This window comes from Eumetopias jubatus, unplaced genomic scaffold, assembly GCF_037043125.1.
Source record: "Eumetopias jubatus isolate StellerSeaLion01/CBP00866 unplaced genomic scaffold, mEumJub1_p1.0 scaffold_84, whole genome shotgun sequence".
Classification (NCBI taxonomy): domain Eukaryota; kingdom Metazoa; phylum Chordata; class Mammalia; order Carnivora; family Otariidae; genus Eumetopias; species Eumetopias jubatus.
In genome coordinates this window covers 618,040-643,237 of record NW_028274890.1, presented here as the reverse complement: position 1 = coordinate 643,237, position 25,198 = coordinate 618,040, and the positions used below count along the sequence as shown (strand labels likewise).

Here is a 25,198-nt window from a genome sequence, read left to right as displayed (position 1 = left end):
CGCTGGCAGAAGTCGGGGAGGGGGCACTGGCCGCTGCAGGGCGGGGGGAGAGCGGAGGGGGGCGCTGGCGGGAGCGGGGGAGGGGGCGCTGGCAGCTGCAGGGCCTGGGGGAAGGGGGTGGGTACACTGGCGGCTGCGGGAGCGGTGCAGGTGGCTGGCGCCCGGGACTGGGGGCTGTGTGTGCTCGCGGGGTCTGTCGCTCCCATGGCTGCTTGGCCCCGGACCGTGGTCGTCCTCGAGGCCCTTGCTTAGAGCCACAGACAAAAATTCATCAATCTGTGTTTTAAAACACGTTTTTGTTTTTTCTTTTAAGATTTTATTTATCTGAGAGAGAGAGAGGCGGTGACAGAGATAGCAAGAGAGAGTACAAGCGGGAGGGAGAGGGAGAAGCAGGTCCCCACTGAGCAGGGAGCCCCGCGTGGGGCTGGATCCATGACCTGAGCGGCAGGCAGGCACTTGACGGGCTGAGCCTCCCAGGCGCCCCTTAAAACACTGCTCTGAAAAATGCTTTCATGAGGAATTTTTTTGGTTTTTTAAAGCTTGATGGTATTCTACATAATTTGGTAAAACAAAGGTAGTCTAAACATGACACTGTAAAGCTAGTGTTTTCTGTCTTCCTTATAAATAGAAATTTCTTCCCTTTCCAAAGAATTTTTGTGCTTTCATACAGATAGAAGCCTAATTAATCATGAGATGAAATGAAATACAGTTAGATCTCCATTATCTTTTTCAGGGAATCCGAGCCCGAATTTTAGAAACTCTGGTCATGCTTGTCCTGCTTGCGCTCCTCATCCTGGGGATGGTGTGGGTGGCCTCCGCGCTCGTTGACAAGGACGCCGCGAGCATGGAGTCTTTGTACGGTCAGTCGGCTTCTCTCCGGGACCTCGAACCCGCCTATGACTACACGTTCGCTGTCGTGAACGTTGTAGTGATTCTTTGTGTGGTCAGCCCTTGTTGTTAATTTACAGAGTTAACAAGTCTTTAGACAGGTTTAAGAAAATAAATGAGTGTTCCTGTGTTTGCTGTATTCAGAACGAGCAAGCAGCTTTTTAAGATTTTTCTTTGTTTCTTAGTTGGTTTCTGTTCTTAAAATTCCATGGAGACTTTTTTTCTCCCTCCAAACAGGTTTTGCAAAAGGGGTATTTCCTTTTCTGTTTTAGATCTTTTTATTGTACAATTTAGAAATTATATGGTTTAGTAGACTCAAATAGACAATTATGATGTTTATCAAACATTATAGTCAACCTATATCTTAATGTACAATATTTTGGATTTACTAAAATATATTTGTGTTTCTTTACAGATCTCTGGGAGTTCTACCTACCCTATTTATATTCCTGTATATCTCGGACGGGATGTTTGTTACTTCTCTGTAAGTATTTTTCTGGCTTAATGTTGATGGGAAAATGGAGTTCTTTGTTCTAGAAAATTATACTAAGGTTTCCTGATGAAATTACTTAACAGCTTGGAGATGTTTTTAAAATTGGCCCTTAACTTTTTTTATGTTAAGATAAATTTTGATAAACTGAAGCCATGAAATAATACTCATGTGTTGTTCTTTAAGGAAAGCCTCTCTTGTGGAGAGACACACACACAGGCCCACACTCACTGAAGCATTAGATTCTACTTTTGAGTGGTAACATAGACCCTGTGTGGTGAATTTGTGGTTTAATTTAGTTAAAATGTACTCAGTTTTACCTGAGGCATTACAGCATAGGTCAGGGATATTATAAGCAGATAAATGTAGTTAAAAGCAGTTAAGATAATAGTTGTTTGGTTCTCAACTCCATCAGTACTTGAAATTTTAATCTGTTCTTTAGTTTTTTTTTTTAATTTTTTAAGTGAAAATACTATTATTCAACTGCTAGAGTCTTGCACGTGCTAAGCCTTCTTCAGTCTTTGGGTATCTTTCATCTTTCACCTGTCATCCTCTCTAGCTTCTTTATTGATGAAGACTCCTCTGATAAAACACTGAGAGAATCTAAATTTGAGGCACGACTTTTCTTACAACGATCGTCTTGGAGTCTGTTCTGTATTTTGCACTAGCCATTTATCAGCCTCCTCTCTGTGACCTCTCCTGCAGTCTGTACCCCTGTTGGCCTTTCCCGCATGTTCACAGTGATGGGTCAGTTGCTGGTGAAGCCAACAGTAAGTGTGTCATCTTGTTTGTTAAATGTGTTTACATTTGAACATGTTTTAGGTTGTGAATTAGCAATCAGAAACATTAGTGTATTTCTGTGGCCTTGTGACCTCCTTGTTATTGTTGCTTTTATTTTAATCTTTTTCATCTTTGGAAACAAATTTGTTTTTGCTTTTAAAATACTAACTATAGACACTCAGGTAGAAATTCTAGCAAATTTTAAGACAAAATTTACAAATACTTACAGGTATTTTAGGTGTCTGTTGTATCAGTAGTAACTCTGTTATGTTTCAAAATTTACCACATATATTCCTTGATTTACAGAGCAGTTATGTCTCTGAGAAGTTGTCTGCATGTTACATTTTGATTATACTTTTCACTTGAATCTCAGAGTTGCCATATATTCATTTTTGATTTTCAGTTGGTAGTAATTCTTAGCTGCATTTAAGGAACTTGCCATTTACATTCTTTTCATGGGTCCTCACTGCCTACAGACTCAGGTCTGAATGACTCACAGCCTCTTCCCTCGTCCGCTGACCTCCAGCCTGTGCTCCTGCCCCCGCGGCTCGGACTGCACGGTCGCTGCTAATGGGCTGTGCTCCCAACGGGCCGCGTGCTTTCACTTAGCAGGCGTGTCCGGGGCTTTCTCCTATCAGTGCCCCCTGCCTGCTCCAGCCGCCTGACCGCCTCCTCAAGGCCGGGCTCTGATGTTGCTGCACCCACTGCCTACTCTTGAACCTTGCCTCACCTCTTCTTTAAGTTGAGATAATCAAGCTCCTTTCTCTGCACTTTTCATATTCCCCTTTTTTAGTACCTATTAAATTATTTTGGTTATATGTTTGTCTTTCCTATTGAGGTGATTAATCAGAAAAAATTTGAGGAAATATTGTAGTAGACATTCCTTTAGTAATGCTTGCTTAATTTTGAAAGATTTAAAAAAATAAGTGACAAATAATTTTTTCCTGTCTTTTAAAAAAATAAAATTGGATTATTTAACTTGCTACATAAATGTATACACACTCAAAACATGCTATCAAATCTTGAAATTCACTTCCCTCTTGAAGAGGTTTCATGACACTGCATTCTTAATTTTTTCCTGATTCTCTGGCAGAGCTTTTCTTTTTGTTTTTTGGTCTCCTTTTCCGTTTTTATTTCCTAGCCCCCTAAGATAGGCAGATGTTCCAAGTTCTGTCCTTGGTTTAAAGTTGCTCTGCTCTGTTCTCCTTACCACCTCTGCCACTTTCATGACACTTCTAAATGTGTAGCTCTAGGGAGCAAAAGGCACCGAAAACAAACTACACCACATTGTAAATGCTATACCCGAATACTCAACAGAGCTGAAAGCTCAGCTTATAGAAAACCAAACTACTTACTTAGTGCCCTTCCCAAAGCTGATTTTTGTCCTAAACTTGTCTCTTTATTAACATTATTCTCGAAACTTTAATTATCTTCACCTCTTTTCTTGTTCCTAACATCCAATATTAATGATACTCAATTCAGTGTAGGCTCTATGTTTGTGATAAGTACTATATTTTACACACATTTCATTTAATTGTGTTAACAAACCCATAAGTTAGGTGGTGGTCTTATTTTATGGCTGAATTAACTGTAGTTCAGGGAGATTAAGTCACTTGTACGAGATTACAGATCAGTCATGATGGGGTGGGATTTGAACCCAGAGACTGGTTACAGACCCTGGGCTCTGGACCACTGTTTTGTTCTGCCATAAGCTCCAGAATACTCGAACCGCTTTATTGCTGAGTGTACTTCATACCTCTTCATCTCTGTGTTTTGCTTACAGTGTTTTCTGATCCAAATGCCTTTGCCCTTTTTAGTAAGCTAAGCTATCAGCTAAGAGGCTACTATTATGAAAAACACTCGCCAAAACTTTTTTCTTCCCACCTAGAATTTGGGGGTCTTTCTTCCTCTGAACTTTTGTAACATTTTATTTTTGCTTCAGTTATGACAGTTATTTTCACCCTATAATTATTTTTTTGAGTTCATTCTGTTTTTCCTGGACACTAGAACGTAAGCTGTTTGAGGTCAGGGACTGTGTTTGACTCATATTTAGGTCCCCATCAGCTCAGAGTGTTTAAGAGTATAGGCTTTAAAAGGAAGATAACTTTTCTTTGCCAAACCCTTGTTTCTTGGCATATTATAAGATGGGGGTGATAACAGTCTGTTTTACATTGGATTGTTGTAGAATCAAGGGGATGAGGCACACAAGCATTTAACACAAATATCGGTGTGCCATTCATTGTCACTCACTCACATGAAGACAGACCCATGGTGGTAAGTCACTAATGGATAGTTTGCATCGTAAGAGGAAATCTTTTTGTATGGGCTAGACCTTAAGAAAAGTAAAAACTGGATTGTGATCCAAATGGTAGAAATGGTGAGAATATTGATGGGAAAGAAGCTTGATATCATGACCCACAAAGATAGGGCCCCTGCCTACTGTAGGCTCAGAGCCTGTCTTGGATTAATTTAGCCCAGTCCGCTGCCTGTACCGGTGCTGTCCATCTGCCCAGTCTTTCCCATTTAGGACTCAAGGGTCATCTCCTGGGGGAGGCCCTCAGTGGTGGCCTGCTGAAGTGGGTCACCCCACCCTTTTCTCCTAGGTCGGTCAGCTTTTGTACTCATGTATTTGTGTGTTGGTATTTATTCTTATTTTACTATTTTATTTTGCTGTGCGTGTTAAACCTGTTGATAATAAGGGATTATCAATATTTGTTGAAATACTGGGAATTATTGGATTGCTCTAAATAAATTTTATAGAAATTAGGCAGATTTGATACCTGATAGGAGTTACATGCTTTGAGACTGCTTTTTATGAATGTACCTCATCAGGGAGCTGAAAGGATATACATATATAGGGTTTCTACCCTTTTGCTTTGTCCATCAACTTCTCACAATTGATTGTTTTGTTGGGAATAAGTAGTTTGGGTTTGAATGACATTAAATATATCAGCTCTGGGCTTCTTTCAGATTTTCCCCAGAGCTAGGAAGATATTTAGGATCATTTCAAGAAGGATACCTATGTTAACAAAGCTAGAATTAAACATATTTTAGCCTTTATCAGTTGTGAAGATAGTGCAGATCATATCCTTTGTAATTGGTGATTGATTAGTGGTTCTTGTTTTTTACTAGTGTTGTACGGTATGGTAGTGGGTGGGGTATATACAAGCATAATATTTCTCTCGGGTTCTGTCTACAGAATGATTTTGATAATACCAGTATTATCGGGTCGGAGCTGGACGGGCTCTAGTCTGTGGGGGCACTGGCTCAGGCTCTCGAGCTGCTTCCACGGCTGGCTCGAGTCAGCACTGGGGCAGGTTCTAGTGCGTCAGATGGTTCTAGATCTTAGCTGCCACCAGGGCGGGCCCAGCCCCATGCCTCCTGCAAGGTCTGGTGCTAGAGATGCTCTAGGTCTGTATCGCCCCCTTGCGGACTGTAGGTGAGATGCTGACCTACTGGTTGGGCTGGGAGCTCCGAGGGCAGGGAGGGTGTCTGGGGGTCCCCTCTGAATTCCAGCAAACAGACACAGGTGGGGATGCCGCACGAGTGGATGAAAGAGTGAACACAAGTCTGTGGCCCAGATCTCTCTTCTGTAAGCAACATCCCCCACATCAAGGGGCTGCTGGGGGATCCCTGTGATTCACTACAATGTGAACTGATACCACTACCAGGCACTGTTCTGGGGTTGGGGACCCAGCGGTGAGGAAGCACGGTCCCTGCTCACGTGGGGCTGGCCGGAGCAGAGGTCAAACGAGGACTTCACGTCCCTGGCGAGAGTCTCTGATCAGGTGGGATCAGGTGCCGGGAGCAGCGGTTCAGGCCCTTCCCCCTTTCGGGCAGCTCAGGACCGACCTGTATGAGGCACGAGGTGAAGGTCATGCAGGATCCTTGGGCTGAATCCCCCCGTAGCCATGACCCCCAGGTAGCCGGTCCCATCACCGCCCCGAGTTTTGTCATCCATGAAATGGGCAGGGGAGGAAAGCCGTTCGTGGGTTCAAGAGCCTTATCCAAGTGCGGAACCGGATCTAGATCATCTCTGGAGGGGGATTCAGCTCTAGTACCTGCCCCAGAGCTTGAGCCAGGTCCAACAGCGATGCGAGCCGCAGCTCCCGAGACTGGGGCAGCTGCAGCTTCAGCTCTTGCGCCAGCTCTGGGATCAGAGCCCGGTGTGCAGCCTGAGCAGCTCCGACACCAGCTACGGAACTCGCCAGCCAAGGGCCAGCACCTTCGTCATCACACCCTCGCCATCGTGCACGAGGTCAGGAGAGGGGCTGGGGACCGAGAGGGTCCCTCCTGGGCAGGTCACCCCGTGTGCTTTGGTCACTCCATTCAGAGCTCCCCCTCCCCACCCCTCCCACAGGTCACAGCCCCGGGCGTCCCCACCCCTGCTTCCCAAACAAGGCTCAAGGTGGACAAGCAGACCATGGATGTTGGAATTCGAGACTTGTACCTTAAACACTGTATACGTGTTGACCCACAAACTCCCCTTTATGGATTCTGTTGCAAATAGGGGATTATGGACACGGGTCTTCCCTCCACAAGCTGGGATTGAGCTGCTCACAGTAGGTGATGGGTGCACCTGCAGGCTGGGATGGGTGCTGCGCACTGTCCTCCCAGACAGGGGTGCCGTCACCCTTTCCTCCAGGGGACCTCCGCTTCCTCACGTTCTCCCCAGGGCTGCTGGTCCCCAGACCAGACACCTGCCGGTCTGAGGGTGACCAGCGCTGCCTCCATAGAGTTTTTTTTTTTTGCCAGAGTCCTTCCCTGGTAGCTCCGCTTCTCTGACTCCCCCCGTGCCTGTCCCCACTTGGACTTGCATGCGTGTGGTCTCTCCCTGTGGAACCCAGTGACTTGGAGCGTGGTTTGGACCAGAGTCCGCTGAAACCTTTCTCTGGCCTGGGGTTGTGAGCAATGCATTGCCCTTTGGGGTGTGTCTTCCAGCTTTCTGCATTTCCCTGGTTTCTGTGTGGGCCACAGGAGGAACCAGCCCTGTCCTGTCTGGGGTCAGGCTGAGGTGTCCCAGCAGGAACAGGGGTCTCGGCCCCAAGATTGTGCCCATAATTCCTAAAGTGGCCTCTCTGATTACGTCTGATCTGTAAGCCCCAGGCATTTCAATATCGAATAAGGGAAATTCTGTGTCCAATAAATACAGAAGGAAACGAGTTCCCTTTGAAAATAGGGGGGCAGACGCAAAAGCCCCTATTGCGTGATTCCACGTACAGGAAACACCCAGGAAAGGAACAGAGAGAGAAAGCAGCTTAGGGGTCGCCAGGGCCTGGGCTCGGGGAGAAATGGGCAGGGAGGCCTTCTGGTTCAGGGTGTCCTTTGCGGAAGCAGATATTGTGCAGCAATGTTCTGGGGTGCGGTGGCACAGCATTGGGAATATAATTAATGCTCCAGACTTGTCCAACAGAAAACAATTAATTTTATTTAAAATAAATAATAAACAGCGTAGAGGATAAGGAAAGATAATATAACAGTTAATATGTACCAGAGAGAAAGAACACAGGGGGAGGGGATGAAACAATCTGGCGGGGCATCAGGGTCGGGTGATGGAAATAAGGGGAATTGTACAATGGGCTCTCCCCACGAGGATGTGGGCTCTGGCTGTGGTTCTGGGAGCCCTGCAGGAACAGGAGGATGGCCAGGGCCAGATGCAAGAGCAGGGACAGGGGCCGGATGCACAGTAGGAGCTGGGTCATGGGCAAGTACAGGAGCACAGGCAGGGCCAAGGGAAGGGCCCGCGGCCCTGGAAAGCAGGGGAAGGGGCATCGGCTCTGGCAGGGGCAGGGGCAGGAACAGGGACCCAGGCAGGGGAAGGGGCATCGGCTCTGGCAGGGGCAGGGGCAGGAGCAGGGACCCAGGCAGGGGAAAGGGCATTGGCTCTGGCAGGGGCACGGACAGGGACACAGGTAGAGGAACGGACAGGTGCAGGGGCAGGAGGCGGGTCATGGGCAGGAATGGGTGCACATGCAGGGGCAGGGAAACGGGTAGGGAAAGGGGAAGGAGCTGGGTCAGAGGCAAGCACCGGAGCACAGGGAGGGGCAGGGCAATGGACAGTTGCAGGGGCAGAAGCCAGGACAGGGGCAAGAACAGGAATACAGGCAGGGGCAGGGGAAGGGGCAGGATCCAGGGCAGGAGCTGGGTCAGGGGCAAGAACAGGAATAGAGCCAGGGGCAGGGGAAGGGGCAGGATCCAGGCCAGGGGCTGGGTCAGGATCCGGAGCAGGGGCAAGAACAGGTGCACAGGCAGGTGCTGGGGAAGTGGCAGCTGCAGGGGCACGGGCAGGGGCAGGGACATGAGTGGGGGCAAGATTTGGGTCAGAGGCGAAAACAGGGACACAGGCATGGGCAGGGGAAGGGGCAGGACTTGGGTCAGGGGCCAGAACGGGAGCACAAGCAGGGGAAGGGGTAGGGGCAGGTGCAAGGGGAGGGACAGGGTCTGCAGCAATGGCACATACAGGAACCAAGGCAGTATCTGGGTCAGGGGCAGGGACAGGGGCACTGGCAGGGGTAGGGACGGGTCAGGATCCAGGGCAGGAGCGGGGTCTGGGCAAGGAGCAGGGCCACAGTTCGGGGCAGGCACAGGGGCCCTGGCTCCGGCAGGAACAGTGGCAGGAACAGGGGCAGGCTCTCCGGGCACAGGTTCTCGAGCAGGCCCTTCCTGGTCGGCGTCAGGCTCTCCGTGGGCAGGTGCCGGGTCAACTGCCGGCTCCTGGGCTCCTGCTGAAGTCTCTGCAGGCACCACCCCTCCCTGGAGAGCTGCTGATGGAGTTGGAGCCGGCTCTAGTTCCTTAGGTCGTGGAACATCTGTGAGAGGAGAATAGCTCACCCCCGTGCCTGCTCTCCGTGGGTATTTGCAAGACAGAGCCCAGCCCAGAGCCTCCCAGAGAAGCCGCAGCCAGGAAGGAGCCCTCCCCGGGACGTCTCCCCGACTGCAGTCCACCCGCTGGGTGCTCTGCACAGTCTTTGCTCCTGGCCCCACACCAGCCTCTCGGGGCTCCTCCCTGTGGGGCCTGCCACGACCCGTCCCCACACACCCAAAGGCACCCCGCCCCAGGCTTCTCAGCCTCGAGCTCGGTCTCCGTGGGCTCCATTCCTGGAGCACAATCCAGTCAATGACCACCAGGGACAGTGGTCTGGGTGGTGTCGGAGGCCTTCCCCCGCAATCCCCAGCACCTGCTCCTGGGGACCCCTGTGGGGTCACGCCCCACGTCCCGGAAATATCACGGCTGTCTGCCAGCCTCCTCCCGATTTCATCCGTGGTCTGCAAAGACAGGGACGGGTAGCCGGCCCAGAGGCATCACAGCCCTGCCCAGCCAGCCTCCCTGTCCCCCTGCCCTGTCCCCCTCCTGCTCCCAGATCAGACACATCTCTGCGTGCCCAGCCCTGCACGCGGTACGGTGACCCCCGCTCCAGGGCAATTGGGATAAACCCAGGGCAGAAGCTCGCATCCGCGCACACCCCGTCCCACCCAGCCACCCTTGACCTTGAACAAGACCTGCCCACTGGGTATCTGACCCCTCGTCAGCCTGCTCTTGAATGGGGTTGGCCCACCCTACATGACCCCTCTTCACACACACACACACACACACACACACACACACGGGTGGGGACCTGGGGCTGCACAGGTGGATTAGACCCTGTGGGGCTGGGTGGCCGGCTCTGGGACTCCTGGTGTCACCTTGTGGTCTTTCCGACCAAACGGCCAGAGGCGGTGGGGAGCCCTGAAAGGACATCTTGAGACAGCATTTGCTGGGCGCGCTTTCTTCCGTCGGCAACCTCCGGATCTGGGAACACAGCACGTGAACATCTTGGTTTCACTATGTCCAATGTAATGAGCTGGGCCGGGGGCTGTCTCTGGAATGTGGGTTCCTGGTTACCTGGGTTCCAAATTCTGATGGGCTCTGTTGTCAGGGAACTGAGGTCACCATGGCCGGGGTCCCCTCACCCAACTTCCTCCTCAGACAAGTGCCCCAGCCACGAGGGCCCCTCCCCCAGCTGTTCAATGCTGACCCCCCCCATGCCCCATCTATACAGTGACACCCTCACACCCCACCCCACCCACAGCCCACGGAAGGCCTGGGTGCAGCCCTTGTGTGAGGACACAGAGCTGGGTTCAGCCTGGGCTCCTGCACGTGCCCAGGGCTGTGACCCTCGACAGACTCTGTGCAGGCCCTTCTGCACTTGGGGTTTGGCCCCTTGACATGCTTCACTTAGTCGCTGAGGCAGAAATGCAGTCCTGTGCTGAGCCCTTCCTCCCAGCCTGCTGTGGCCTCGCCTGCTGTGGCCTCGGCGTGGCCGTGAGACGAGCAGGACGTGGCCGCCCTCGGTGGGAGGGGGACAATGGCAGCAGAGCCGGCACGAACCAGTCACGGACAGTCACCCCCCAAGGCGGGCGCAAGCTGCGGAGACCCCCGCCGCCCAGCAGGGCCGGCCTGCACCACCTGACCCCATGCTGCCCAGACGGGAAAGCTAAGTACATTCATGTCGGTTCATAGCACAGAGATCCTGTGGGTGGTCCTTACGTGGTAGTAGCTGACTGATGCCATTCTACTGTGTTCTCCTCGGGTGGCCCTAACCGCACCAGCGAATTGCATCGCCAACTACGTACTGGTGACTCCACGTGTCCGGCTCCCACATCTCTCTGTCCTCTGAACTCCAGCCCCCCACGTGGCATCTCCGTTTGGGGGTCCTGGGCTCCAAGCTCAGCCCCCGAGCCTGCCCGGGGCTCCCTGTCCTCGGACTGAACCTCCCTCCACGGCCTGTGCTCTCCCCCCCCTCACCCTTCCCTCCGCTTCCACCACTCTGGGGTTTTTCACAAGTGGTCTCCTCTTCCGCGGAAGCCCACCCAACTTCCCTAACTACCTCTGTGCCTCAGCTCTCTTCCGAATGTCCCTTCCTCCGAGAAGCCCTCCCTGACCCCTCCTGCTCCACCCGGCGTGAGTCAGACCTGCCGTTGTTTTGCACTCTCTCCAGACACTTTTCCCCGAGTCTGCGGTCGTGTGAAGGGCGGCTGCGCTGGTGCGAGCCTGTCCTGGCATCAGATCTCTGAAACTGAATTTGCCAGTTTGCCTCTCTCCGGCAGCTAGCACGTGCCTGGCCTGTCACGGGTGCTTGGAAATGTTGGGCAAATAAGTGGAAGACTTCCTGAGGAAGTGTAGGACGTCAGGGCCCACGGGGACTGGTGGCAGACGCGCTGTGGGACGCATACAGAAGGACGACATTGGTCCAATAGCCGTGGTCTACTTCCCAGCAGAGAAGTGTGGCAGACTCTTTCCCCCACGTAATCTGGAGGGCGTGGGCAGAATGGGTCCGGTCGGGCATCCTCCTGCCTGGCCAACACCTGCCCTCCTACCGCCTTCCTATCCCCATCTCTCCAAGATCATAAAGGCGCAGCGACCTCCCTGCAAACTCACATCACGTTGTGTGATTTTTCAGGATGCTTTATCCCCAGCCAAGGTGCTAACACCCCCGGGAATACATTCACTGAAATTTCCCCCCCTCCCCTTCCCTCTCTTCCCCTCCCTTTCTCAAACTTAGGGAAATTTAAGGTAGGCAAGGAAGGGCGGGCTGATTGAAAACTCAGCGGGTGCACGATTGCCAGATTCTTTTCCTCTCCCTGTTTCAGAGATCTCGATTTGGAGCCCACAGATTATTCTCTGTCCCTTTCTCTCTCTGTGCCTTGCATTTCCTGCTTTCTATCCCTTGCCCACCAAAGAATGTGTGAGGGGGGCTTGTTCCCTCCCGGGGGAGGGCCCCCTGGCTTTGCTGGGAAATCCCTGCTCCCACTCTGAGGTCTGGCAGGGACCAGGTTTGCTTAGAGCTGGAAGGGATTTGCATAGGTTTGAGTCTGGGTTTCTTGCAAGTGTGAAGTCCTTCTGGAAGGAGGGTGCACCTGGTGGGCCCCTGAAGGCATGGGGCGGGGGATGGTGAGGTTCCAGGTGGGGGTGGTGAGCACCAGGGCCCTTGGTGCGCTCACCCTCCTCCCAGCTCGCACATCGCCATGCTGTTCTCTTGTGTTCCCGGAGGAACGATGTCCTTGCCCTCACCCCTTGCCTGGCCCCCATCTTCTGGGAAGGGACCTGCAACACTGACGTCCTGAACGAGCAGTTCTAGCTGCAGAACGTCACCATGGGACTGTCGGTGTGTTGAGCACAGAGTGGGGGGACCCCGTCCTGGGGATTAATGCGAAAGTGCATGCATTCAGCAGTCTTACTGGGCTCTCGTGGGCCCGGTGAGGGGACAGCACCTGGCTCCCTCTCAGGAGGCTGCCCGTCACAGTGGGTGACAGCCCCCGCCTGCTGTCACTCCCCTCAGACAGACACAGCCCTGACCCCAGGCCGCTATCCTGCTGAGTCAAGGGGCAGAGCACCGCAACAATGGGGCTTCCGGGGAGCCCACCACCAGAGAAGTGGAAGGGGGTCACGTGTGCCCTGTGCATTGGTAGCGAGGAGATGCTTGTCGGGCTGGCCCCTCCTGTGTGTCTCTTAGAGGATGAGGCTCAGGAGGGCACAGCCTCAGACAGCACTCGGGTCAGACAGCACTCGGTGCCAGAGCCCAGTCCCCTGAAAGGGAGCTGAGCAGTGAGGCCCTGGGACCCCAGCGGACCCAGGAGCGCGCTGGGCATGGCTGCCGGCAAGTGGCCTGGCCCCTGGGAGCCTCTGGAAGCCGGGGCTGGCCACAGCATCGGCAGTCAGAGCTTCCTTCCTCCACAGAGCTCGCCGAGGCCCGCAGGATGGCCTGAGGCCCGTGCAACCCTTTTCCCAGGCCATCGCAAGGGAGGCCTTCAGCCCCATGTGCGGGGGGCACTAGGAAGGGCCCAGGTCGCCTCAGAGTCGTCCTCCAGGTCCTGGAGAGCAGGGACTGAAATCACCAACCAGACCCTCACGGCCCAGGGTCCGCGGCCAGAGCCAGTGGCCCTGTCCCAACGCTGCCCGCACAGGCGGGCCTCATGCGTCCCCCTCTGGGCCGGGAGCGCAGCCCCGGGGCGAGGGCAGGTGCCGGGCTTGCATGAGGGAGCCCTTGCCGGCAGCGTCCTTGAGGGAAGGGGCCGTGAAACCACACTCACAACGACTGGGCCTGGCCTTTCCCCTGCTGACCTGATCCGGGCCTGTGGGTTGTGTGCCTGTCCCCTGTTTCAAGGCAGTGGCCGCCTTCCCCGTGTGAGCCCTTGACTAAGCTGCCAGGTGTGGGGCAGGCCCAGGGAAGTAGCCTCAGTGCCTGCTCCAAAAAACCAGACTCAGAGGGCTCACCACACTTGCCTGACGTTGGGGGAGCTGCTGTCCCCACGGTGCGGAGCAGGTAGACCCCTCACAGGGGGACCAGCCATGTGAGGGCTTTGGACTGAGGGAGGGGCATATGTCGACCTGGATCCAGAAGCTTACCCCCTTGGATTCAAGGCTGGGGTCTAAGCAACCCCCCTCAACTCCCAGGGTCCTCTTTCCCCTTCCCTGTCCCCGGGCTGCACCTGATTCCCGGTCTGGGGGAGTTCAGGGTGACCCCTCCTAGGAATACCAGTGGTAGATTGAGGACCTTGTCAGCAAGAGGCCCCGTAGCCTTCACGGGGGGACCCTCCAGGGAGTGCAGCCAGCTGTGGGGACCAGCGACAGCCCACCCAAAGCAAGAGGGGCAGGTGGCTGGCCCTGCTTCTTCTAGCCGGTCTGTTGGGCCAAGGAACGAGGGCTGTGCCCAAAGGAGCTCCAGTCCTGGCAGGTGGGGAGGGGACCCGCAGGGGGGCGGCCAGGGGAGGGCACCTGCAGGGTTTGCCCGGGAGCTCAGCACGGGGCAGTGTCCCTGGCTCCAGCATGCTGACTGTGTGGCTGCATGGGTTTCCAGCCTCCCAAGCCTCGGGCTCCCGTTTGTAAGATGGGGTGCTGAGGGCCCCCATCTCTGGGAGCAGAAGGGAGGGAGGGCCCGCTGGCGGACTCTCTCAGGACAGGCCAGGAGGGTGGCTGTGGCTTAACGCAGCCCGGGGCGTGTCCCAGTGACGAAGGTGAACACGTGCACGGCCCCGAGCTCTGGGGTCCTGCCACCAGCCTCTGGTAGTGACTCTCCTCCCACCCTATCCCCCGTCCCTGTAGCTACGTGGTCTTCCTGGAGCCGTTCCTGCAGCCGGCGGAGAAGCAGTTCACAGCGGGACACAGGGTCACCTACTATGTCTTCACCGACGGGCCGGCTGCTGGGCCCGAGTGCTGCTCCCGTAGGACCAGAGAGTGCTGGTTCCAGGTCCCCGGGGCTCCCTGCTGGCAGGATGTGCCCATGCACCGCATGGAGATCAGCAACTTCTCGCATTCGCTCTTCCTTCGCAAGGTGGACTACCTGGTGTCCGTTTAGTGGACATGAAGTTGAGCGACCACGTGGGCGTGGAGAGCCTGTTCCTCCTCTTAGGCACCCTGCACCCCGGTTTCTCCAGGGTGACCTTCTAGGACTTCAGCTACGAGCGCGGACAAGGTCCCAGGGGCACACCCCAGGGACCCGGGTGACTTTTACTACGCAGGAGGCTTTTCTGGGGGTTCGGTGCCGGAGGTTCCCCGACTGACCTCAGCCTGTCACCAGGCGATGGTGGTCGACTGGGCCAATGGGATCGAGGCCCTGTGGCATGACGAGAGCCACCTGAACAGGTATCTTCTCTACCACAAGCCCACCAAGGTCTGTCCCCAGAGTACCTGTGGGACCTGCAGCTGCTGGGCTGGCCCGGGGTCATGAAGAAGCTGAGGTTTGTGGCCGTGCGCAAGAGTCACCGGGACATCCGCAACTCGTATGGGGCTGACCCCGACTCTGTCAGGTGGTGCCACGCCGAGCGGAGCTATCAGAGCAGATTCCGACCTCTGTCCCCTCAAGGGAGTCTCTGGAGCCCGGCACTGCCCACATGGCCATGTTCAGAGCCCCTAGCGCCCCCGCTCTCAGGAGGTCTGCTTGGGGGCCCAAGTTCCTCTCTTTGTGGTCGGTGTGTTTGGATCACTTCTGGGTCATTTGTAGCTGTGAAGGGGTCCAACGTGTATGTCGGATGTTTTCGGTGTCAATGCTGCAAATAACTGGAACTGCACCACAGAAACCCACATTTCAATTTATATTTGAACACCTGCAGAGATGGAGACTCCCCTTCCTTGTACTTTTCTCATATTTATATTTCAGGGCTCCCTTCTGCTGTCTGTCCGTGTTGGCCCCATCCATCAACTTCGCTGACACCCTACTACTGATCGATGCAGCTCAGCACCAGAACGGCTCTGGTGGACGGCTGACTGCATGCGCGGTCATTTACCAGTGCTCACGCTATGACAGTTATCGGCCGACTACACCTCCTCTCCACTTCAGCAGCTCATTTCATCAATAACTTATCTCATGGCCTTTTCCCTTTTATCCAGAAGACAGCAAAACAGAAACATTAAATAAAACGTTTTCACAATATTTTAAACTACTTATTTATTAGTATTGATGGCGTAACTTTCAGTGTCCTGGGTGAAAGGGGTTTTAACTTTAAAGGAAGATACAGAAATCGTAAGGTGACTGGTAGAGGGAAAGAGGTGAACAGCCTTACAAAAAAGCCCATGACTGCTCACAGGCTGTAGTCACCCAGTAAAGAGAGGGCCTAAAACTTCCACTGTGGTGGCTTCTAAGTTGCTTAGATTCAGAAGACAGAAGCAGAAGATGCTGGCTGAGTTTTCTGATATCTAATAGAACCTGTTAAAAATCACTTATCCAGGGGGGCCCGGGTGGCTCAGTAAGTGAAGCGTCCAACTCTCGATTTCAGCCTGGGTCACGATCTCAGGGTCATGACACTGAGTCCACGCTTGGCGTCTGCTTAGGATTCTCTCTCCCTCTGCGTCCCGCCCACCTTTTCTCTTCCTCTCTCTCCCTCCAAAACAAAACAATCACTTGTCCAAAAAGCAGCTGAAATGATATGGTTATTTAACCGTGACATTGTTCAAGTAATTTCAAATGGTTAAAATAAACTATTAGATATTTATAATTAAAACAACAAAAATAAAACTGGATAGTGATGGGGAGGTTGTACATACTGACAAATGTTTGAAAGAGATTTACTGATAGCTTCAAAAATGGAAATACAGACTTGAAGATTTGGCAGCAAACCAGCAGACACGGCCAACTTGTACCCCAGCTCACGGGGCGCGGCCGCACCCTTCCTCACCACGGGCTCACACACAGCTTCTCTTCCGGGTGCACTCCAAATCCACACAACACCTACGACACTGAGAACATTCTTCCAGGGACCCCTGACCTCAGTAAGTGTTTCGTCTAATGATCAGAGAAGCAAATGAGCAAAATCCGAAGGAGTAAAACAAGTTCTGGGAGACACATGTGGGACAGGGCTGACAAGTAACCCAGACTCAAGATTCTAAAACAGAACCCACACTCGATCCCTTGGGGCACACCCAATGTCCTACTCTAGAAATGAGATGGAGCGGTTTCTGTGAAGGTGAGAGGGACGGGGATTCAGCTGGAAATGAAAAGCAGGTACCACCTGCAGTTCAGGGAAAGAAGACCCGTAGCATCCAGAAAAGTCTCCTTTACAAAGCAGTATACTAGCTCTGTGAGTGTAATTGTCTTCTCTGCCATGACGGGGATCCCTCTGAACCTCAAGGACCAAAGGACCACAATTACAGAGACCCCTGGGGGGTGGGCAGGAGGAGGGACAACGTGCCAGGGAGAGGAATTCGGGGACATGGGATTTAATACAAGTCTACTTCTCTGGGGCCTGGCTCCTTTAGAAAATACCTTCCAAAGATCGTTATGGGGAGAAACTAACAGAACACTCCAAACTAAGAGGAAATAAATAGGGTATCTACTTTCTTGATTAGAAACTGTTCCACACTCCTCACAAAATATACAGAGACATACATGCATAATAAAAAGTCATTTCTCTCTGAACAAGAAAGTTACTAATATATACTGAGCATCTACTAAGTGCCAGTCCTGGCCTATATATATTTGAGGTCCTGTTGGACCGTCGGTAGGGAACAGGCCCCTATTTCAAGCTTAGAGGTGCACTGCCCTGAGGTCTCACCGGGACAGGCAGGATGAACGGCACAATGCCATCAGGAGGCCCATCTGACTTCAAACCCCTCTGCTGTACAATCACATAAAATTCACCAGAGTTGATGAGTGAACACTCTGAACTGTTACACAAACATCAAACATGTTGAGTGCTGGTTGTTGTTCAGACATGTTTCTTTTTTGTGACTTGGCTGACCTAATTCTGTGAAGTCCAATTACCCTGTAGCATGCACCACCCCTCTCCTGTCCCTGACCAGATTTGTATTCCTGGCTTTCTACGGGCTGCTCCTGGCCCCACACCAACTTCCTCTTGGTCAAAAGTGGTGTCTGAACTCACTGAGTCAGATTTTCACCCTTTACCACTGGATACATGTGGCTTAGAGGCTATTCTCCCCAACTGGGAAGTTGGTTCTTGATTCTGCCCCTAGTTCAGTCAGGAATGGACCAGCACCTTGCAGGTGGTCTCTGTCCACGCTCCTGGGCCCACAGCCATGGTTCCGGCACACGTACAATCTTCTAGACCAACGGGGAGGCATGCGATTCTATTTCTAAGCTCAGCTTCACAGGAACTACCACTAGCCGCGCGCAGTACACCCAGAGACTGTGTTCAGGGCCCCTGAGACAAGCAAGGCTTTGGCTTTGCTGATGGATGTGTGTCCTGGAGGCCTTTTCAAGACCGTCTCGCTCTGACCACTCCTGAGCAGAGCAGACTAGCACATGCACGCAGTGTAGAGTGTGATTCTGTGGGACTCCTTTAGGCTGAATCTTTCCCTGGTTCTGGCAATAAAGTTTCTCACTGGGCTGCTCTGTCCTTTGTTGGTACGTATCATGGATCCTCCCTTTGAACGACGGACCACCAAGCTCTCCGCTGTTTTCACCACCTCCCGTAGGCATGAACTGGAGCAAGGTCTGCAAAGGTCTGGGCGAAGACACGGGGAATGGAAGAGGACAGCACCCAGCCTTATCTGGAGGGGCCCCTGCTTGCTTCTAAGTGGGCGCTGGGTTAGGGGAGGAGTTGTGGCAGCCCTTCCGGCCCTACAAGCTAGCCGGTGGGGCTGACCAGCTGGGGCTCCATTACTCCCAGACTGTCAAAACGGGGCAGAGCTCCTGCCTCTGAGTGGAAGCTGGTGAGCAGAAGGGAGGCCCAGTCCACCAGGCCTGGGGAAGTGGGCAGCTAGTGGACACCCCTGCAGGGGGACGCCCTGGCCTTAGCCTGGCAGCAGCAGGGACATGGAGCCAGCCCCTGAATTCTTGGCTGCACTGGCAGGAGCAGAAGCTTCTTCCCCACGGAGGCAAATACCACAGAATCAGTTTGTTCTTACTGAGAGCATCTCTGAAGAATATTAATTAGTCTCAAAAGATACATAACTGAACACTTAGGGATTCTCTTCAATGAAAAGAAAAAAGTCCTCCAGTGCTTTTCAACTAGGGGTGATTTCCCCCCTGGGGGGGCACTTGGAAACTTGTGGAGACCCTGTTTGTTTTCAAACCCGCTGCTGGTATCTTGTGACCTGGGGCAGGAGTGCTGCTCAGCAGCCTACGGCAGGTAAGACCAACGGCCCCAGTGAAGAGCAACGTGGCCCAGAGTGTCAGCCGAGCTCTAGGAGAGGCTCCTGTTCCTGGGGCACAGCAGGAAGGGCCAGTCTTGGGCTGAACACCAGCTCTGCACCTCACTCACCGATGCTCCCTGCCAGTTACCTCGCCCCACTAAAGCTTCCATCTGCACGGGGGGAGAAAATCGCACTGACTTCAGACTTGCGTTGTAAAATTTAGAGGAAAATCTACTGAAGTATGCCAGTGAGAGCCGTACGCCTGGAACTCATTTAGCGACCTCTTTCTCAAGTCTGGGGGACTAGTGAAGGTAGAACGTATCTTCACCGAGCCCAGTCCAGGACACCTCTCACATAACGTCCTAACACTAAAATGGGTCTGTGCAAACCCACATCCGTGCTAGACGCATTTTCCCTTGAGCGCTCTGTTAGAAACTGTAGTCCTGCACATACCACGAGCGTTTTCTTGCTCTTCCTACTTTTCTCTGCCAGCCAATGCACCTTCAACTAATCACAGTTCAGGATCTGGAATGTGCCCCACGCAAACCCTTCACCAATGACACTTCCAACCCTTGGAGCGGCTCTCTGCCGTGGTGCTGCCAGCAGGATTCTAGGCGCCTCCACAGAAACCAAGTCACTTTCCCAAGGCTCCAAAAGACGGAGCGCTATGAAATGACTTCTGAATCATCTACTGTATCAAGAGAAGACTTACCCAGGAGACCTTTGTCTGATTACATGTACTTTGAAAGATATATCTAAATACATAAATAAATTTTGTTATGCATTACTTGCCAAAGGACCTACCACAAGGAGAATATTTTACAAACTGGTTTCAACTAAAAAGGAGAATAGGGAAATTTGTAGTGGATGTTATTTTACAGTTAAACAGTTTTTCAAACTTGATTTTTTTTCCTCTTAAAATATATGCATGTTTATACATGTGTGTGTATGCGCTTATGTGTGTTCTGATTCAAAAGTAACCGCATACGGATCGGATTCTAGATTCTCTCGGACACATACTTTGAGATGTCAGTGCCAACAGCTCTGCTCTAGGTTTGCTTTCTAACATAGAAAATAAGAAGGGAGAATCTCTAGAGACTCTTATATTTCAAACATTCTGTTTCTAAAAGTGAAAGTAATACCTAGGTTCTGTAAACTTATTAAACACTGGAAGCAATACAGTTGTCTTTCTTTAAAGAAAAAAGGACATCTTCATGTTAAATAATTATATGCTGCTTTAAAAATTTAGGGGCAGGGCGCCTGGGTGGCTCAGTTGGTTGGGCGACTGCCTTCGGCTCAGGTCATGATCCTGGAGTCCCGGGATCGAGTCCCACATCGGCCTCCCTGCTCGGCGGGGAGTCTGCTTCTCCTTCTGACCCTCTTCCCTCTCGTGCTCTCTGTCTCTCATTCTCTCTCTCTCAAATAAATAAATAAAATCTTAAAAAAAAAATTCTTTAAAAAATTTAGGGGCAATAGACATATTACTTATTTTCGAGTACAGTTCACATTACTAACCTCGCAGTAACTGACAGAATTTAAAAAGAGAGAATGAACTGTAGCAAAATCAGAAGTATGGCCAACTTGCCATGTCTTACACACACCATATCTAATCATGTTTAACAGCAAACACTAGCTACAACTGAGGCCAGTGAAGGCTCAGCAAAAATGAATTATTAAATTGGTCTGCTTATATCCCGTTACAGACTTCTTATGAATACTTGATTTTATTTTGTATAACTGACAAGAGCTGACAGGAAAGGACAGGTTTAATGACAATCAAATGAAGATCAACTAGACTAGGTGTCCCACAGGAGAGCTGCCTCAAGTGGTGATAAAGTAACTGATGGGACACGACGAGACTGAGCACCGTAGTCTGTCATATACGGTGGTAAGTTATCCTGTAATATTAGTAGATTGTCTGCAACAGCTCATGAATCCAGTAGCTCTGAAAGAGATGGGTACAGTATATGCCCAACAAAAGAAAAATAGACATTGACTTCGCATATTTAATACCAGATCGTTTGCCATTAAACTTAATTTCTAAATCATTTATATGACTCAATGACGGCATGAAATTTTTAAGCTGGTGGGAAGATGAATAGCACCAGAGAGAGAATGTGGATGAGTACAGTGTCATTTACCTACCCCTGCCCCACTAACAGGTGAGGCCGAGCTATTGTAGTAGGTCGCAAACACTTAAACTATAAGGTCATCACTGAGGAGACAAGTGAAAAAGATATTGGCATTTATAAGAGATTGGTGAAAATTAGTTCTAAAGCATTAATTTCTCTTAATAGACTAAAAGAACTGTGTGCATTCAGGAGATATTTGATCTGAATTAAGAAACTGATGAAGCAACTGATTAATTGGAATTTAAGCCATCAGTCCCCAGATCCATCAACAGCTTCATCTGCATTCTAAACAATTAGATGCCGGCCCCACAGAAAGCCCTGTGTTAATACACAGTCAATAGGACACCACAAAGAGACTCCCTGAGCTGCAACTGTCCAAGCTCCGACACACCACACAGATTTAAGACTTTTATACTGGCTAGGGTTTGAAGATTTTTATTTTAGTAGACAATGCACTATCAGAGTCTTCTGAACTGAAACTGAAAAGTAATAATAGCAAGAGTATTGATACACAAAAAATTCTGAGTATGTGTAGTTTTGAAAATGAGACAATTAAAAAACGTAATCACTTAAAGTCACAGAAACAGAATTTCCAAAGCTAAGAATTACTGACTTAAAGCAGTATCATGACACACATTTTATCCAGCTGTGAAGCTATTTGGTCCATTTCAGAAGAAAAACAGCATGAAATAGCAATCTCACATTTTAATACCTGTATATCTACAATCAGTGAATTTTAACCATTTAAATTTAATAGAAAAAAATAAAGAAACCGAGAACTGTAAGCTTAGGGGGTGCCTGGGTGGCTCAGTCAGTTAAGCGTCTGCCTTCGGCTCAGGTCATGATCCCACCATCCTGGGATCGAGTCCTGAGTCAGGCTCCCTGCTCGGTGGGGAAGCCTGCTTCTCCCTCTCTCTAAGATGCTCCCAACTGCTTGTGCTCTGTCAAGTAAATAAAAATCTTTCAAAAAAATTTAAAAAAAAAGATTCTCAAAGAGATCCAGGACCTACAAAATATTAAGTATCATTATACTACAACATGTCCCTATAACATGAAACCCAAGGGAAAACTAGAGGGAAAGAAAATGTTTTTAAAACGTCATCAGTTTAGGGCACCTGGGTGGCTCAGTTAGTTAAGCGTCTGCGTTCAGCTCAGGTCGTGATCCCGGGGTCCCGGGATCGAGCTCCACATCAGGCTCCCCCTGCACGGTGGGGAGCCTGCTTCTCCATCCCCCTCTGCCCGCCACTCCCCCTGCTTATGCTTGCTCTCTCTCTCTCTCTCCATCAAATAAATACATAAAATCTCTTAAAAAACAAGCCATCAGTTTAGATATGTTATTTATCCAAAGCTAACATAATATAGAGTATCTCATTTGCCTAATGCTCTAATATTCTATCTATGTTTTACTGGCTATAAGTCATTCAGAGGCTGAAGAACTAAAACTGCTGTTAGTCACACGATCTTCAACAAGGCATTCATATTGTTCAGCCCTCAGACTCCTCCTCTAGAAAATGGACAGTTCTCATCATCTTCCAGTTTTAAAGTGCTGGATTTCCTTCATCTTTTATCCCCTAATGAAACCTGTATTTCCTTTAATTTTAATTATCTAAAAAACATTTCCATATTTAGGATAATGTTCTTAATCTCATATATATTTCTACCACAATCATTAGAAGGGCCATTAATATGAAAGAATTTCTTAAATGCAAAGGTTTTTCTATTCATGATATTGAATACATTTAGAAACAAAGACAAACATCATAAACAATAGGTGATGTAAACAGGGATGGCAATGTGAAAATCTCTGAAAATCCATTTCTCCAGAACTATAATGAAAACAACAGTAAAAATCATCCAAAGCAACTTTTTCAAACTCTGCAGAATAATCCAAGCCTTGCAACAACCCCAGGTGCATTGACTCGAGACACGTGGCTACATGGAGCTACAGAAGAGGTGAAGACCAGGCCTGGAAGCGGCCAGCTAGCCTCCTTTGGCCAGCCCTCAGAGCAAAGCCCCATCTCACTGGACAGGAAAGGGAGTCCAGCTGTATTTCTGAGAAGAAAGGGAATGGACTGGAAGAGAGGAGCTCTCTAGTCTGCTCCACAGGAAGAACAAAACCTCCCGTTGAGTAACACACAATAAAGTAAATGTATCAAGTGTACCTGATTATTAGGTGTAGCTGAACTCTTCTGTTAATGGCAGCCTTGTCTTACAATGCAAATAACCATAACTACAGTTGAAAAAACATTCCCCCCCCCCTCAGAATACCCCTTTAAAAAAATGCTGTTTACATATGGAGAAAAAACTAAATTAACAACTCTAGCGCCTGGCTGACTCAGCTGGAAGACCATGCAACTCTTGATTTCAGGGTCATGAGTTTGAGCCCCATATTGGGTGTAGAGAATATTTAAAAATTTTTTTAAAAAAATTAATTAATTAACAACTCTACAATTTAACTTTGTCCTTTCTAGAGTTTTCACCACACTACCAATAATACATATGCTGAGCTTCCAAAAAAATAAATAAATAATATGCTGAGCTTCCTATAAAAATACTGTCCATTCGGCAGGGATGTCCACTATCACCACTGCTATTCAACACAGTATTAGAAGTCCTAGCCACAGCAATCAGACAACAAAAAGAAATCAAAGGCATCCAAACTGGCAAAGAAGAAGTCAAACTCTCACTGTTTGCAGACGATAAGATACTTTATGTAGAAAACCCAAAAGACTCCACCCCAAAACTGCTAGAACTCATACAGGAATTCAGTAAAGTCGCAGGATATAAAATCAATGCACAGAGATCAGTGGCATTCCTATACACCAACAACAAGACAGAAGAGAGAGAAATTAAGGAGTCGATCCCATTTACATTGCCCCCAAAACCATAAGATGCCTAGGAATAAATCTAACCAAAGAGGCAAAGGATCTGTATTCAGAAAACTATAAAATACTCATGAAAGAAATTGAAGAAGACACAAAGAAATGGAAAAACGTTCCATGCTCATGGATTGGAAAAACAAATATTGTGAAGATGTCAATGCTACCTAGAGCAACCTACACATGCAATGCAATCCCCATCAAAATACCATCCACTTTTTTCAAAGAAATGGAACAAATAATCCTAAAATTTGTATGGAACCAGAAGAGACCCCGAATAGCCAGAGGAATGCTGAAAAAGAAAAGCAAAGCTGGCAGCATCACAATTCCGGACTTCCAGCTCTATTACAAAGCTGTCATCATCAAGACAGTAGGGTACTGGCACAAAAACAGACACATAGATCAATGGAACAGAATCGAGAGTCCAGAAATGGACCCTCAACTCTGTGGTCAGCTAATCTTTGACGAAGCAGGAAAGAATGTCCAATGGAAAAAAGACAGTCTCTTCAACAAATGGTGTTGGGAAAATTGGACAGCCACATGCAGAAGAATGAAACTGGACCATTTCCTTACACCACACACAAAAACAGACTCCAAATGGCTGAAAGACCTAAATGGGAGACAGGAGTCTATCAAAATCCTAAAGGAGAACACAGGCAGCAACCTCTTCGACCTCAGCCGCAGCAACTTCTTCCTAGAAACATCGCCAAAGGCAAGGGAAGCAAGGGCAAAAATGAACTATTGGGATTTCATCAAGATAAAAAGCTTTCGCACAGCAAAAGAAACAGTCCATAAAACCAAAAGACAACCGACAGAATGGGAGAAGATATTTGCAAATGACATATCAGATAAAGGGCTAGTATCCAAAATCTATAAAGAACAGATCAAACTCAATACCCAAAGAACAAATAATCCAATCAAGAAATGGGCAGAAGACATGAACAGACATTTTTCCAAAGAAGACATCCAAATGGCCAACAGACACATGAAAAAGTGCTCAACATCGCTTGGCATCAGGGAAATGCAAATCAAAACCTCAATGAGATACCACCTCACACCAGTCAGAATAGCTAAAATTAACAAGTCAGGAAATGACAGATGTTGGCGGGGATGCGGAGAAAGGGGAACCCTCCTACACCGTTGGTGGGAATGTAAGCTGGTGCAACCCCTCTGGAAAACAGTGTGGAGGTTCCTCAAACAGTTGAAAATAGAGCTACCATACGATCCAGCAATTGCACTACTGGGTATTTATCACAAAGGTAGGTATCCGAAGGGGTATGTGCACCCCAACATTTATAGCAGCAATGTCCACAATAGCCAAACTGTGGAAAGAGCCAAGATGTCCATCGACAGATGAATGGATAAAGAAGATGTGGTTCATATATACAATGGAATATTATGCAGCCATCAAAAGGAATGAGATCTTGCCATCTGCAATGACGTGGATGGAACTGGAGGGTGT

At 49.9% G+C, this 25,198-nt stretch overlaps 1 pseudogene; it reads left to right on the top strand.

The window, feature by feature from the left end:
* Positions 1-12,785: 12,785 nt before the first annotated feature.
* Positions 12,786-15,557, top strand: LOC148161726 (globoside alpha-1,3-N-acetylgalactosaminyltransferase 1-like; annotated as a pseudogene).
* The last annotated feature ends 9,641 nt before the right edge of the window (positions 15,558-25,198 follow it).